The sequence below is a fragment of the Ambystoma mexicanum genome, chromosome 4q (genome assembly GCF_040938575.1).
Source record: "Ambystoma mexicanum isolate Mex_15411 chromosome 4q, UKY_AmexF1_1, whole genome shotgun sequence".
Lineage (NCBI taxonomy): Eukaryota > Metazoa > Chordata > Amphibia > Caudata > Ambystomatidae > Ambystoma > Ambystoma mexicanum.
In genome coordinates this window covers 72728805-72744162 of record NC_090928.1, presented here as the reverse complement: position 1 = coordinate 72744162, position 15358 = coordinate 72728805, and positions in this window count along the sequence as shown.

Sequence of the window (15358 nt, the reverse complement as noted above, 5' to 3'; positions counted from 1 at the left end):
GTGGCTGAGCGCGTCAGCGCGGTGGGGACCGTACCCCGCACCCCACAGCAGTGCCGGAAGCGCTGGGATGACCTGCGCATACGGGTCAGAGCCGTCATCTCGGCAAACCGCAACCTTGCCCAGGGAACCGGTGGAGGGTCGGAATCCCCCCTGAAACTCCAACCGTGGGAGGAGATCTGTGCTACCACCATCGGCATGGAATCCATCGAAGGCGTTGGAGGGATGGAAAGGGGAGCCCCGACATCAGGCGATGAAGGTAGGTGCCTCATACAAGACATGCCATAGTCACAGCAGTCCAATCATGTGTAGCACAAGGTTGCCCTAGAGTGTAAATGCAACACAAATCAATACTGCCCATAGCCACATGCGAGCACCACCCTGCATACACTGCTGGCACCCGCATACCTGCATCCACATACCACACCAAAAGGAGACAACCTGCATGGCACTGCCTGAAATCTGCCTCATCCACTGGCCAAAATAATGTCAACCATTGTCATTCAGAAGTCCGTAGACCCATCAATAACGCCCTCCCACCTTTGCTCCACCACAGGCACAGAATCACACCCAGAGGACCAGGACACCCCTGCGCCGAAGAGAGCGAAGTCCAACGACAACCTCCCTGCACCCTCAACCTCAGCTGCAGTGAGGCAGACCCCACGACAAGCAGGTCCCACTGCAGGCATACCGGAGGTCCCACCGGCAAGCACCCCTGTTGGCAGCAGGCCAGCAGCAGCTGCTCCACCTCCACCGACATTGCCTGCCACAGAAGGCAGGGGGTCAGCGGCCAGCAGCAACATCGGGGAGACAGCTGCAACAGCTGCATGTTCTGACTCGGACATGGAGCAGGAGGTCAGAAGCCCCACTGACCAACTACATTCCCCCTGTTTCTCAGACGCCAGCCCCCATGAGGGCGACACACAGGGGCACACTGAGGCAGAGGAGTGGCCTTCCACCCCATGCCCTGTCCACACTCCACAGGAGGGGACCAGCCCCTCCATCACTCCACCTGCACTGGCCATGGGCCAGCACGGCCAGCCGTCCCTCGAGGACATCACTCAGCGGCAGCATCAACTGTCCGCAATGCTGGATGAGCATGCCGCGGAATGTGTGGGGGCTAGGTTCAGCATTGAACAGGCCACGGAGACACTAAGGGCGGAAGTGGCGCAGAGCACTGCCACCCTGAGGGATGCCATGCAGGCCATGTCCAGGGACATCTGTGCCGAACTTGCGGGCTTGCGTCGTGCGGTCACTGACCTCACCCACACACGACAGGAGCTGCATGCACAGGGGCAGCCAGGGACATCCTCCACTGCCAGTTCTGCGCAGAGCAGCCCCGTGCGCCGTTCTGGACGCAACCTGCGCTCCACAGCCAGGGGTGCCCCGGGGGCCGGGAGAGGGGGCTTGTGACGGCCTGTGGACACGGTCACAGGCATCTGTTGACAGCTACATGGGGTGTGTTGGGGTGTGCAGGGGGGAGGTGGGAGGTGGGAGGGGGTGTGTTGGGGTGTGCAGGGGGGAGGTGGGAGGTGGGAGGGGGTGTGTTGGGGTGTGCAGGGGGGAGGTGGGAGGTGGGAGGGGGTGTGTTGGGGTGTGCATGGGGGAGGTGGGAGGTGGGAGGGGGTGTGTTGGGGTGTGCAGGGGGGAGGTGGGAGGGGGTGTGACACGACAGTTCATAGTTCCAATACACTTTTTTCTTTCAAAAAAAGAAATGTGTGGACATTTTCATTGCGTATGTGTGCTTTATTGGTGTACAGTCCACAGTGTGCATGTCCCAGAGACACACAGTGCCCCAAGTGCAGTCTCCATGCGATAAACACCAGCCGTGTGTGCTAGAAGCAGTGGTCGATGATACTTTGGCGCATGGCACGCCCCTCCTGTGCATCGCCTCCTCCATGTGGTGGCGCCCCATCTGCACCCTCCTCATCCTCATCGTCAGGTGGTTGCAGTTCTGCGTCAGGGGGCAGGGGCACATTCCGTCTGACACACATATTGTGCAGCATGACACATGCCATGACGATCTTTGCCACCTTCTCATGGCCATACAGGAGTGCCCCACCAGACCTGCTGAGGCTTCGGAACCGTGCCTTCAGGAGGCCGAATGTCTGCTCTATGACCACACGAGTACGTGTATGTGCACGGTTGAAGTCCTCCTCGTGCTGGTTCTGCGGGTTCCGGACTGGCGTGAGGAGCCACCTCTTCAGGGGATAGGCTGCATCACCTGTATGTAGGCGAGAATGTATGTGTCAGTCATGTTGTCTGATCAGGAACATGATGTTCCACCATGGCTGGCATGGAACTGTTACCTTGGCTCACTTCTACATGCACTAATTGATTCACACTATGCAACCAGTATATGCTCATTGCTGCCATGGCCTGTTTTGCATGCCATCACCCTATGTATGCAGAGGGGTTTTGTGCATTGTGAGTGCCCTTCCTCTGTATCCGTTCTCTGTGTTACTCACAGCCAGGTGGAGTATGCATCTTCCCCCCCCCCTTTCTGCCAGGTGGAGTATGCATCTTCCCCCCCCCCTTTCTGCCAGGTGGAGTATGCACTGGTACGTCATTCCCATGCCCACTTCCATGACATTGCACTCACCGAGTAGCCAGGATCTTGGGCCTGCATGTCGCTCCATGTAGCGTGGTATTGTGGAGTTCCTCAGGACCATTGAATCATGGGTTGATCCGGGGAATCGGGCACAACAATGTGTGATGATCTTGTTGGAGTCACAGATCATTTGCACGTTGATAGAGTGGAACTGTTTCCGGTTGCGGTACGGTACCTCCATGGCACGTGGAACCACCAATTCCACATGGGTGCAGTCGATGGCACCAATGCAACCGGGTATGCTGGCTAGTGCATGGAAACCCACTTTGGTGTTTGCAATCTCCTGGGCAGTCCGTGGTAATGAGATGTGGTCGTCTGTGTGCTTGAGGAGGGCATCGAGCACTTGGATGAGTGTTCGTGAGAATAATGGTTGTGAAATGCCATGCAGGTGCCCCACTGTGTGCTGGTAGGTGCCTGTGGCCAGGAGGTGGAGTACAGCCACTACCTTCAGTAGGGGGGGGGATGGCGGTTGGACTTTCTATCATGCTGACGATGTCGTCGTGTGTCATGTCTACGATGGCGGTGATGGTGTCCCGGTCCAAACGGTACAGGGTGTGGATCTGCTCAGCAGTGAGGTTGTTTGGATTGGCTCTGATGCGTGGGATTGGGGGCTGCCTGCGTGGTGGCACTGGCTGTGCTGGTGGGGCTTGCTGGGCCTGCCTTGCCCTCCTTCTCCTCCTGCGTCTCCTCTGTGCTGCCTGTTGTTGTTGTTGTTGTTGCTGTTGTAGTAGCACATGCATTGCTATCAGGTCCTCCAGCCCCAACATTGCTAGTCGTATTGCCATCATTGTGGAGTGTGACTGGGTGTGGGTAGGGGTGGGGTGTGCTCTTTTTGTACTCCCCTGAGTCTGTATTGCCTTCACCTGTGCTGTTTCTGTGCACCTGTGGCAGCTGCATTCACTTGAATTGGCCCTTTACGGTTGGTTCGCGATGGCGTTATTTGCACCATGGCGGTAAGGTACTTAGCGGCCTCGGTGATGGCGTTAGGTGCATGTCCGCTTGGGTCGGCATTTGCGTACCTTTCCGCCATGGCGCTAAGTACGGTGTGGGCGGTCGCGTGCGCGCACCCTTAGCGCAGTTAGCGGCAGCGTTAACTACGATGCCGCTATTGGCATCGTAGTTTACGGTCAGGAGTCATGATCGGACCTGGCGGAAAACGATGGCGGTAACCATTTACCGCCATCGTTTTTCACTTACCGCCAGGGTCGTAATGAGGCCCTAAGTGTTTAACGGCGCCGTAAAAGGCTGCGGCGGCGTTAAACACTTAGCGCCTAATTACGAGGTCCCTTTGCGGGACCCGACCTTAACGGCTGGTTTTACCAGCCGTTAAAGTAGGGTGCCGCAAAGGGACCTTAGTGCTAAGTATGGTGCCGCAATTTGCGGCACCGTACTTAGCGCCTTCCCCATTCCCATTGAGCCCTATGGGGCAAAAATGGGAATGGGGAAGGGCCCATGGTGAATGGGGAATTACCGCCCAGCCAACCTTGGAATGAGGCGGTAATTCCGCCATTCACCATGGCGGACCCCGGCATGGACCATGGTGCTAATAGCACCATGGTTTAGCGCGGGGGTCGTAATGAGGCCCTATGTGTCCAATCGTCACAAGGCAAAGTAACCAAAGCAGTCAACAAATGCACACACCAATGTAACAATGTAGCTCTGTTCTGACAGGCAGCACTCATGTATTCCATTGCTTGGACCACACACATCTCTTTCAATGCACCTCAACCTTGAAAAGCTTTGCCATCTAATTCTCTGAAAACATATCTTTTCTACTTGTCCTGTTTGTTACCTACAGCATCTGTACATTTTGACACTGAGAGCACACACAAACACAGCTCTAACAACGCACGCTGCTCGTCATACAGTGTTCCCCTTCCTGATATCCCACGCATGCTGAAAGGAGTCTATGCCAGATACATTTGTATAATGTTTTCAAATAGACAAACAAAAATGACAACTAAAGAGTTGTGTGTGATTACTGCCTGCAACTAAAAGCGTGTCATTACGAATCAGCGCTTTTCCTTTGAAGCAGGTCAGATTTCAGAAATGCTCTTCTGAAACTTCGGAAAACCTAATGAAAACATTGGCCGTTTTCAAACAAAAGCAAGATGCCTCACGTCTAGTAAAATCTGCAAGTACTGAAACTGGCAGGCCACTTCAGAGTGACCCTTCCTGCCCTTGATTGATCTGCTGGGTGTGCCTCCTTGGCAGCAGACAAACTCAAATTGTCATGGTTACCAGGCAGAGAGGTGCGAATGGTAGCTGGTCAAGTTCTACATGACAAAGGCTTTGAGCTTTGCGCATATCACGGCCCCATCACCCACCCTCAGCTTCTCCTGATTCTGCAAGCCAGAAAGCGCCATGAATGAACTTCATGAAAAGGATGTAAAACTATTGCAATGTACGGCATGAGTTTAAAAACAATGATTTAATTAAAAGTCAAGTACAGTATTTAAAGTATTCAAAACAAAACCACATTTCACATAACATACATTATGGTACGCAAAAGAAATTGATCTTTTTGCATCTTTTCAGAGATAATCATCTCCCAGCAGCAGCATTAAAGTTCTAATCCAATCCAGTGGTGAAATGATAAATAAATAAATAAATAACTAGGCATAAACATCATGAGTTGGGGGTAGCCCTTAAATGCTGCGGTAATGCTATTACCGCTGCATTTAAGGGTCCGCCCAAACATGAGTCTGGCAGCTTTTACCCCCAGCAATAAGCTGGGGGTAAATGCGCCCAATAAATTCCTATTTCAGGCACATTTAGCGCTGCGCTATTTGCGCGGAAAATTGGGAATTACAGTTACACCCCTGCTCATGCCCCATGTCTCCCTCATGTTCCCCCACCCCGCGCTCATGCCCCGTGTCTCCCTGCTGTTGCCCCAGACCCCTGCTCATGCCACGTGTCTCTCTCCTGTTACCCCCCACCCCCCTCTCATGCACCGTGTCTCTCTCCTGTTGCCCCCCACCCCCAGGTCAAGCCCTGTGTCTCTCTCCTGTTGCCCCCGACCCCCCAGCCATGCCCTGTGTCTCTCTGTTGCCCCCCACCCCCCGGTCATGCCCCGTGTCTCCCTGCTTTTGCCCCCCACCCCCCGCTCATGTCCCGTGTCTCTCTTCTGTTACCCCCACCCCCCTCTCATGCCCCGTGTCTCCCTCGTTTTCCCCCCACTCATACCCCGTGTCTCCCTGCTGTTGCCTCCCACCCCCCTCTCATGCCCCGTGTCTCTCTCCTGTTGCCCTGACCCCCCGGTCATGCCCCGTGTCTCCCACCTGTTGCCCCCCACCCCCCGCTCATGCCCCGTGTCTCTCTCCTGTTACCCCCCACCCCCCTCTCATGCCCCGTGTCTCTCTCCTGTTACCCCTCACCCCCCCTCATGCCCTGTGTCTCTCTCCTGTTGCCCCCACCCCCGGTCATGCCCCGTGTCTCCCTTATGTTGCCCCCCACGCCCCAGTCATGCCCTGTGTCTCCCTGCTGTTGCCCCCCCACCCCCGCTCATGCCCTGTGTCTCTCTCCTGTTACCCCCACCACCCTCTCATGCCCCATGTCTCCCTCGTGTTCCCCCCACCCCTGCTCATGCCCTGTGTCTCCCTGCTGTTGCCCCCCACCCCCCGCTCATGCCCTGTGTCTCTCTCATGTTGCCCCCCACCTCCGCTCAAGCCCCGTGTCTCTCTCCTGTTACCCCCCACCCCTCTCTCATGCCCCGTGTCTCTCTCCTGTCGCCCCCACCCCCGGTCATGCCCCGTGTCTCCCTCCTGTTGCCCCCCACCCCCCGCTCATGCCCCGTGTCTCTCTCCTGTTACCCCCACCCCCTCTCATGCCCCGTGTCTCTCTCCTGTTTCCCCTATCCTCTGCTCATGCCCCGTGTCTCTCTCATGTTGCCCCCCACCCCCCCGGTCATGCCCCGTGTCTCCCTGCTGTTGCCCCCCACCCTCTGCTCATGCCCCGTGTCTCTCTCCTGTTACTCCCCACCCCCCTTTCATGCCCCGTGTCTCTCTCCTGTTGCCCCACCCCCCGGTCATGCCCCGTGTCTTCCTGCTGTTGCCCCCCAACCCCCGCTCATGCCCCGTGTCTCTCTCCTGTTGCCCCCCACCCCCTGCTCACGCCCCGTGTCTCTCTCCTGTTAACCCCCACCCCCGCTCATGCCCCGTGTCTCCCTCTTGTTCCCCCCACCCCCCGCTCATGCCTCGTGTCTCCCTGCTGTTGCCCCCCACCCTCCGCTCATGCCACATGTCTCCCTGCTGTTGCCCCCCACCCCCTCTCATGCCCCGTGTCTCCCTCGTGTTCCCCCCACCCCCGCTCATGCCCCGTGTCTCCCTGCTGTTGCCCCCCACCCGCCGCTCATGCCCCGTGTCTCTCTCATGTTGCCCCCCACCCCCGGCTCATGCCCCGTGTCTCTCTCCTGTTACCCTGACCCTACTCTCATGCCCAGTGTCTCTCTCATGTTGCCCCCCACCCCCGGTCATGCCCCGTCTCTCCCTGCTGTTGCCCCCCACCCCCTGCTCATGCCCGAGTCTCTCTCCTGTTACCCTCAACCCCGCTCATGCCCCGTGTCTCTCTCCTGTTAACCCCCCACCCCCCTTTCATTCCCCGTGTCTCTCTCCTGTTACCCCCCACGCCCCGCTCATGCCCCGTGTCTCTCTCCTGTTGCCCCCCACCCCCGCTCATGCCCCATGTCTTCCTGCTGTTGCCCCCTACCCCCGCTCATGCCCCATGTCTCTCTCCTGTTAACCCCCACCCCCTGCTCATGCCCCGTGTCTCCCTGCTGTTGCCTCCCACCCCCCACTCATGCCCGTGTCTCCCTGCTATTGCCCCCCCACCCCCCACTCATGCCCCGTGTCTCTCTCTTGTTACCCCCCACCCCCCTCTCATGCCCTGTGTCTCTTTCCTTTTACCCCCCACCCCCCAGTCATGCCCCGTGTCTCCCTGCTGTTGCCCCCCACCCCCCGTTCATGCCTCGTGTCTCTCCTGTTACCCCCCACCCCCACTCATGCCCCGTGTCTCCCTGCTGTTGCCCCTCACAAACCGCTCATGCCCCGTGTCTCTCTCCTGTTACCCCCACACCCCTGCTCATGCCCCGTGTCTCCCTTGTGTTCCCCCCACCCCCCGCTCATGTCCCGTGTCTCCCTGCTGTTGCCCCCGACCCCCGCTCATGCCCCCTGTCTCTCTCCTGTTACCCCCCACCCCCCTCTCATGCCCCGTGTCTCTCTCCTATTGCCCCCCACCCCAAGGTCAAGCCCTGAGTCCCTCTCCTGTTGCCCCGACCCCCCAGCCATGCCCTGTGTCTCCCTGTTGCCCCCCAACCCCCGGTCATGCCCTGTGTCTCCCTCCTGTTGCCCCCCACCCCCGCTCAGGCCCCGTGTCTCTCTCCTGTTAACCCCCACCCCCTGCTCTTGCCCCGTGTCTCCCTGCTGTTGCCTCCCACCCCCCACTCATGCCCGCGTCTCCCTGCTGTTGCCCCCCCACCCCCCACTCATGCCCCGTGTCTCTCTCTTGTTACCCCCCTGCCCCCCTCTCATGCCCTGTGTCTCTTTCCTTTTACCCCCCACCCCCCAGTCATGCCCCGTGTCTCCCTGCTGTTGCCCCCCACCCCCCGTTCATGCCTCGTGTCTCTCCTGTTACCCCCCACCCCACTCATGCCCCGTGTCTCCCTGCTGTTGCCCCTCACAACCCGCTCATGCCCCGTGTCTCTCTCCTGTTACCCCCACACCCCTGCTCATGCCCCGTGTCTCCCTTGTGTTCCCCACCCCCCGCTCATGCCCCGTGTCTCCCTGCTGTTGCCCCCGTCCCCCGCTCATGCCCCCTGTCTCTCTCCTGTTACCCCCCGCCCCCCTCTCATGCCCCGTGTCTCCCTCCTGTTGCCCCCCACCCCAAGGTCAAGGCCTGAGTCCCTCTCCTGTTGCCCCGACCCCCCAGCCATGCCCTGTGTCTCCCTGTTGTCCCCCACCCCCCGGTCATGCCCTGTGTCGCCCTCCTTTTGCCCCCCACCCCCGCTCATGTCCCGTGTCTCTCTTCTGTTACCCCCCACCCCCCGCTCATGCCCCGTGTCTCCCTCGTTTTCCCCCCACTCATGCCCCGTTTCTCCCTGCTGTTGCCTCCCACCCCCGCTCATGCCCCGTGTCTGTCTCCTGTTACCCCCCACCCCTCACTCATGCCCCGTGTCTCTCTCGTGTCGCCCCCACCCCCCGGTCATGCCCCGTGTCTCCCTCCTGTTGCCCCCAACCCCTGCTCATGCCCCGTGTCTCTCTGCTGTTACCCCCACCCCCCTCTCGTGCCCTGTGTCTCTCTCCTGTTACCCCTCACCCCCCTCTCATGCCCCGTGTCTCTCTCATGTTACCTCCTACCCCCCGGTCATGCCCCGTGTCTCCCTTCTGTTGCCCCCCACCCCCAGTCATGCCCCATGTCTCCCTGCTATTGCTCCCAACCCCCCGCTCATGCCCCGTGTCTGTCTCCTGTTACCTCCCACCCCCCTCTCATGCCCCGTGTCTCCCTCGTGTTCCCCCCACCCCCGCTCATGCCCCGTGTCTCCCTGCTGTTGCCCCCCACACCCGCTCTTGCCCTGTGTCTCTCTCATGTTGCCCCCCACCCTCGCTCATGCCCCGTGTCTCTCTCCTGTTACCCCCACCCCCCTCTCATGCCCCGTGTCTCTCTCCTGTTGACCCCCACCCCCGGTCATGCTCCGTGTCTCCCTGCTGTTGCCCCCCACCCCCCGCTCATGCCCCGAGTCTCTCTCCTGTTACCCATACCCCCGCTCATGCCCCGTGTCTCTCTCCTGTTACCCCCCACCCCCCCTCATGCCCCGTGTCTCTCTCCTGTTGCCCCCACCCCCTGGTCATGCCCCGTGTCTCCCTGCTGTTGCCCCCCACTGCCCGCTCATGCCCCGTGTCTCTCTCCTGTTGCCCCCTACCCCCCGCTCATGCCCCATGTCTCTCTCCTGATAACTCCGACCCCCCGCTCATGCCCCGTGTCTCCCTCGTGTTCCCCCCACCCCCCCTCATGCCCCGTGTCTCCCTGCTGTTGCCCCCCACACCCCGCTCATGCCCCGTGTCTCTCTCATGTTGCCCCCCACCCCCGGCTCATGCCCCGTGTCTCTCTCCTGTTACCCTCACCCCCCTCTCATGCCCAGTGTCTCTCTCATGTTGCCCCCCCACCCCCGGTCATGCCCCGTCTCTCCCTGCTGTTGCCCCCCACCCCCTGCTCATGCCCGAGTCTCTCTCCTGTTACCCTCAACCCCACTCATGCCCCGTGTCTCTCTCCTGTTAACCCCCCACCCCCCTTTCATTCCCCGTGTCTCTCTCCTGTTACCCCCCACCCCCCGCTCATGCCCCGTATCTCTCTCCTGTTCCCCCCCACCCCCCGCTCATGCCCAGTGTCTTCCTGCTGTTGCCCCCCAACCCCGCTCATGCCCCGTGTCTCTCTCCTGTTGCCCCCCACCCCCCGCTCATGCCCCGTGTCTTCCTGCTGTTGCCCCCCAACCCCGCTCATGCCCCGTGTCTCTCTCCTGTTAACCCCCACCCCCTGATCATGCCCCGTGTCTCCCTGCTGTTGCCTCCCACCCTCCACTCATGCCCGTGTCTCCCTGCTGTTGCCCCCCACCCCTCACTCATGCCCCGTGTCTCTCTCTTGTTACCCCCCCACCCCCCTCTCATGCCCTGTGTCTCTTTCCTTTTACCCCCCACCCCCCAGTCATGCCCCGTGTCTCCCTGTTGTTGCCCCCCACCCCCCGTTCATGCCTCGTGTCTCTCCTGTTACCCCCCACCCCCACTCATGCCCCGTGTCTCCCTGCTGTTGCCCCTCACAACCCGATCATGCCCCGTGTCTCTCTCCTGTTACCCCCACACCCCTGCTCATGCCCCGTGTCTCCCTTGTGTTCCCCCCACCCCCCGCTCATGCCCCGTGTCTCCCTGCTGTTGCCCCCGACCCCCGCTCATGCCCCCTGTCTCTCTCCTGTTACCCCCCACCCCCCTTTCATGCCCCGTGTCTCTCTCCTATTGCCCCCCACCCCAAGGTCAAGCCCTGAGTCCCTCTCCTGTTGCCCCGACTGCCCCAACCATGCCCTGTGTCTCCCTGTTGCCCCCCACCCCCCGGTCATGCCCTGTGTCTCCCTCCTGTTGCTCCCCACCCCCGCTCAGGCCCCGTGTGTCTCTCCTGTTAACCCCCACCCCCTGCTCATTCCCCTTGTCTCCCTGCTGTTGCCTCCCACCCCCCACTCATGCCCTGTGTCTCTCTCTTGTTACCCCCCCGCCCCCCTCTCATGCCCTGTGTCTCTTTCCTTTTACCCCCCACCCCCAGTCATGCCCCGTGTCTCCCTGCTGTTGCCCCCCACCCCCCGTTCATGCCTCGTGTCTCTCCTGTCACCCCCCACCTCCACTCATGCCCCGTGTCTCCCTGCTGTTGCCCCTCACAACCCCGTGTCTCTCTCCTGTTACCCCCACACCCCTGCTCAGTCCCCGTGTCTCCCTTGTGTTCCCCCTCCCCCCGCTCATGCCCCGTGTCTCCCTGCTGTTGCCCCCGACCCCCGCTCATGCCCCCTGTCTCTCTCCTGTTACCCCCCACCCCTCTCATGCCCCGTGTTGCCCCCCACCCCAAGGTCAAGCCCTGAGTCCCTCTCCTGTTGCCCCGACCCCCCAGCCATGCCCTGTGTCTCCCTGTTGCCCCCCACCTCCCGGTCATGCCCTGTGTCTCCCTCCTTTTGCCCCCCGCTCATGTCCCGTGTCTCTCTTCTGTTACCCCCCACCCCCCGCTCATGCCCCGTGCCTCCCTCGTTTTCCCCCCACTCATGCCCCGTGTCTCCCTGCTGTTGCCTCCCACCCCCGCTCATGCCCCGTGTCTGTCTCCTGTTACCCCCCACCCCTCACTCATGTCCCGTGTCTCTCTCGTGTCGCCCCCACCCCCCGGTCATGCCCCGTGTCTCCCTCCTGTTGCCCCCCAACTCCCGCTCATGCCCCGTGTCTCTCTGCTGTTACCCCCACCCCCCTCTCGTGCCCCGTGTCTCTCTCCTGTTACCCCTCATCCCCCTCTCATGCCCCGTGTCTCTCTCATGTTACCTCCCACCCCCCGGTCATGCCCCGTGTCTCCCTTCTGTTGCCCCCCACCCCCAGTCATGCCCGTTGTCTCTCTGCTGTTGCTCCCAACCCCCCGCTCATGCCCCGTGTCTGTCTCCAGTTACCTCCCACCCCCCTCTCATGCCCCGTGTCTCCCTCGTGTTCCCCCCGCTCATGCCCCGTGTCTCCCTGCTGTTGCCCCCCACCCCCGCTCATGCCCTGTGTCTCTCTCATGTTGCCCCCCACCATCGCTCATGCCCCGTGTCTCTCTCCTGTTACCCCCACCCCCCTCTCATGCCCCGTGTCTCTCTCCTGTTGACCCCCACCCCCGGTCATGCTCCGTGTCTCCCTGCTGTTGCCCCCCACCCCCCGCTCTTGCCCCGAGTCTCTCTCCTGTTACCCATACCCCCGCTCATGCCCCGTGTCTCTCTCCTGTTACCCCCCACACCCCCTCATGCCCCGTGTCTCTCTCCTGTTGCCCCCCACCCCCTGGTCATGCCCCGTGTCTCCCTGCTGTTGCCCCCCACTGCCCGCTCATGCCCCGTGTCTCTATCCTGTTGCCCCCTACCGCCCGCTCATGCCCCATGTCTCTCTCCTGTTAACTCCGACCCCCCGCTCATGCCCCGTGTCTCCCTCGTGTTCCCCCACCGCCCGCTCATGCCCCGTATCTCCCTGCTGTTGCCCCCACCCTCCGCTCATGCCCCGTGTCTCCCTGCTGTTGCCCCCACCCCCGCTCATGCCCCGTGTCTCTCTCCTGTTACCCCCCACCCCCTCTCATGCCCCATGTCTCTCTCCTGTTGCCCCCCACCACCCCGGTCATGCCCCGTGTCTCCCTGCTGTTGCCCCAACACCCCGCTCATGCCCCGTGTCTCTCTCCTGTTCCCCCACCCCTCGCTTATGCCTCATGTCTCTCCTGTTACTCCCCACCCCCCGCTCATACCCCGTGTCTCTCTCCTGTTGCCCCCCACCCCCAGTCATGCCCCGTGTCTCCCTGCTGTTGCCCCCAACCCCCCGCTCATGCCCCGTGTCTCTCTCCTGTTACCTCCCACCCCCTCTCATGCCCCGTGTCTCCCTCGTGTTCCCCCCACCCCCGCTCGTGCCCAGTGTCTCCCTGCTGTTGCCCCCCACCCCCGCTCATGCTTTGTGTCTCTCTCATGTTGCCCCCCACCCTCGCTCATGCCCCTTTTCTCTCTCCTGTTACCCCCACCCCCCTCTCATGCCCCGTGTCTCTCTCCTGTTGACCCCCACCCCCGGTCATGCCCCGTGTCTCCCTGCTGTTGCCCCCCACCCCCCGCTCATGCCCCCTGTCTCTCTCCTGTTACCCCCACCCCTCTCATGCCCCGTGTCTCTCTCCTGTTGCCCCCCACCCCAAGGTCAAGCCCTGAGTCCCTCTCCTGTTGCCCCGACCCCCCAGCCATGCCCTGTGTCTCCCTGTTGCCCCCCGGTCATGCCCTGTGTCTCCCTCCTTTTGCCCTCCGCTGATGTCCCGTGTCTCTCTTCTGTTACCCCCCACCCCCCGCTCATGCCCCGTGTCTCCCTCGTTTTCCCCCCACTCATGCCCCGTGTCTCCCTGCTGTTGCCTCCCACCCCCGCTCATGCCCCGTGTCTGTCTCCTGTTACCCCCACCCCTCACTCATGTCCCGTGTCTCTCTCGTGTCGCCCCCACCCCCCGGTCATGCCCCGTGTCTCCCTCCTGTTGACCCCCACCCCCGGTCATGCTCCGTGTCTCCCTGCTGTTGCCCCCCACCCCCGCTCATGCCCCGAGTCTCTCTCCTGTTACCCATACCCCCGCTCATGCCCCGTGTCTCTCTCCTGTTACCCCCCACACCCCCTCATGCCCCGTGTCTCTCTCCTGTTGCCCCCCACCCCCTGGTCATGCCCCGTGTCTCCCTGCTGTTGCCCCCCACTGCCCGCTCATGCCCCGTGTCTCTCTCCTGTTGCCCCCTACCCCCCGCTCATGCCCCATGTCTCTCTCCTGTTAACTCCGACCCCCCGCTCATGCCCCGTGTCTCCCTCGTGTTCCCCCACCCTCCGCTCATGCCCCGTGTCTCCCTGCTGTTGCCCCCCACCCCCGCTCATGCCCCGTGTCTCTCTCCTGTTACCCCCCACCCCCCTCTCATGCCCCGTGTCTCTCTCCTGTTGCCCCCCACCACCCCGGTCATGCCCCGTGTCTCCCTGCTGTTGCCCCAACACCCCGCTCATGCCCCGTGTCTCTCTCCTGTTCCCCCACCCCTTGCTTATGCCCCCTGTCTCTCTCCTGTTACGCCCACCCCTCTCATGCCCCGTGTCTCTCTCCTGTTGCCCCCCACCCCAAGGTCAAGCCCTGAGTCCCTCTCCTGTTGCCCCGACCCCCCAGCCATGCCCTGTGTCTCCCTGTTGCCCCCCACCCCCCGGTCATGCCCTGTGTCTCCCTCCTTTTGCCCTCCGCTCATGTCCCGTGTCTCTCTTCTGTTACCCCCCACCCCCCGCTCATGCCCCGTGTCTCCCTCGTTTTCCCCCCACTCATGCCCCGTGTCTCCCTGCTGTTGCCTCCCACCCCCGCTCATGCCCCGTGTCTGTCTCCTGTTACCCCCCACCCCTCACTCATGTCCCGTGTCTCTCTCGTGTCGCCCCCACCCCCTGGTCATGCCCCGTGTCTCCCTCCTGTTGACCCCCACCCCCGGTCATGCTCCGTGTCTCCCTGCTGTTGCCCCCCACCCCCGCTCATGCCCGAGTCTCTCTCCTGTTACCCATACCCCCGCTCATGCCCCGTGTCTCTCTCCTGTTACCCCCCGCACACCCTCATGCCCCGTGTCTCTCTCATGTTGCCCCCTACCCCCTGGTCATGCCCCGTGTCTCCCTGCTGTTGCCCCCCACTGCCCGCTCATGCCCCGTGTCTCTCTCCTGTTGCCCCCTACCCCCCGCTCATGCCCCATGTCTCTCTCCTGTTAACTCCGACCCCCCGCTCATGCCCCGTGTCTCCCTCGTGTTCCCCCACCCCCCGCTCATGCCCCGTATCTCCCTGCTGTTGCCCCCCACCCTCCGCTCATGCCCCGTGTCTCCCTGCTGTTGCCCCCCACCCCCGCTCATGCCCCGTGTCTCTCTCCTGTTACCCCCCACCCCCCTCTCATGCCCCGTGTCTCTCTCCTGTTGCCCCCCACCACCCCGGTCATGCCCCGTGTCTCCCTGCTGTTGCCCCAACACCCCGCTCATGCCCCGTGTCTCTCTCCTGTTCCCCCACCCCTCGCTTATGCCTCATGTCTCTCCTGTTACTCCCCACCCCCCGCTCATGCCCCGTGTCTCTCTCCTGTTGCCCCCCACCCCCCAGTCATGCCCCGTGTCTCCCTGCTGTTGCCCCCAACCCCCCGCTCATGCCCCGTGTCTCTCTCCTGTTACCTCCCACCCCCTCTCATGCCCCGTGTCTCCCTCGTGTTCCCCCCACCCCCGCTCGTGGCCCGTGTCTCCCTGCTGTTGCCCCCCACCCCCGCTCATGCCCTGTGTCTCTCTCATGTTGCCCCCCACCCTCGCTCATGCCCCTTTTCTCTCTCCTGTTACCCCCACCCCCCTCTCATGCACCGTGTCTCTCTCCTGTTGACCCCCACCCCCGGTCATGCCCCGTGTCTCCCTGCTGTTGCCCCCCACCCCCGCTCATGCCCCGAGTCTCTCTCCTCTTACCCCTACCCCCTGCTCATGCCCCGTGTCTCTCTCCTGTTACCCC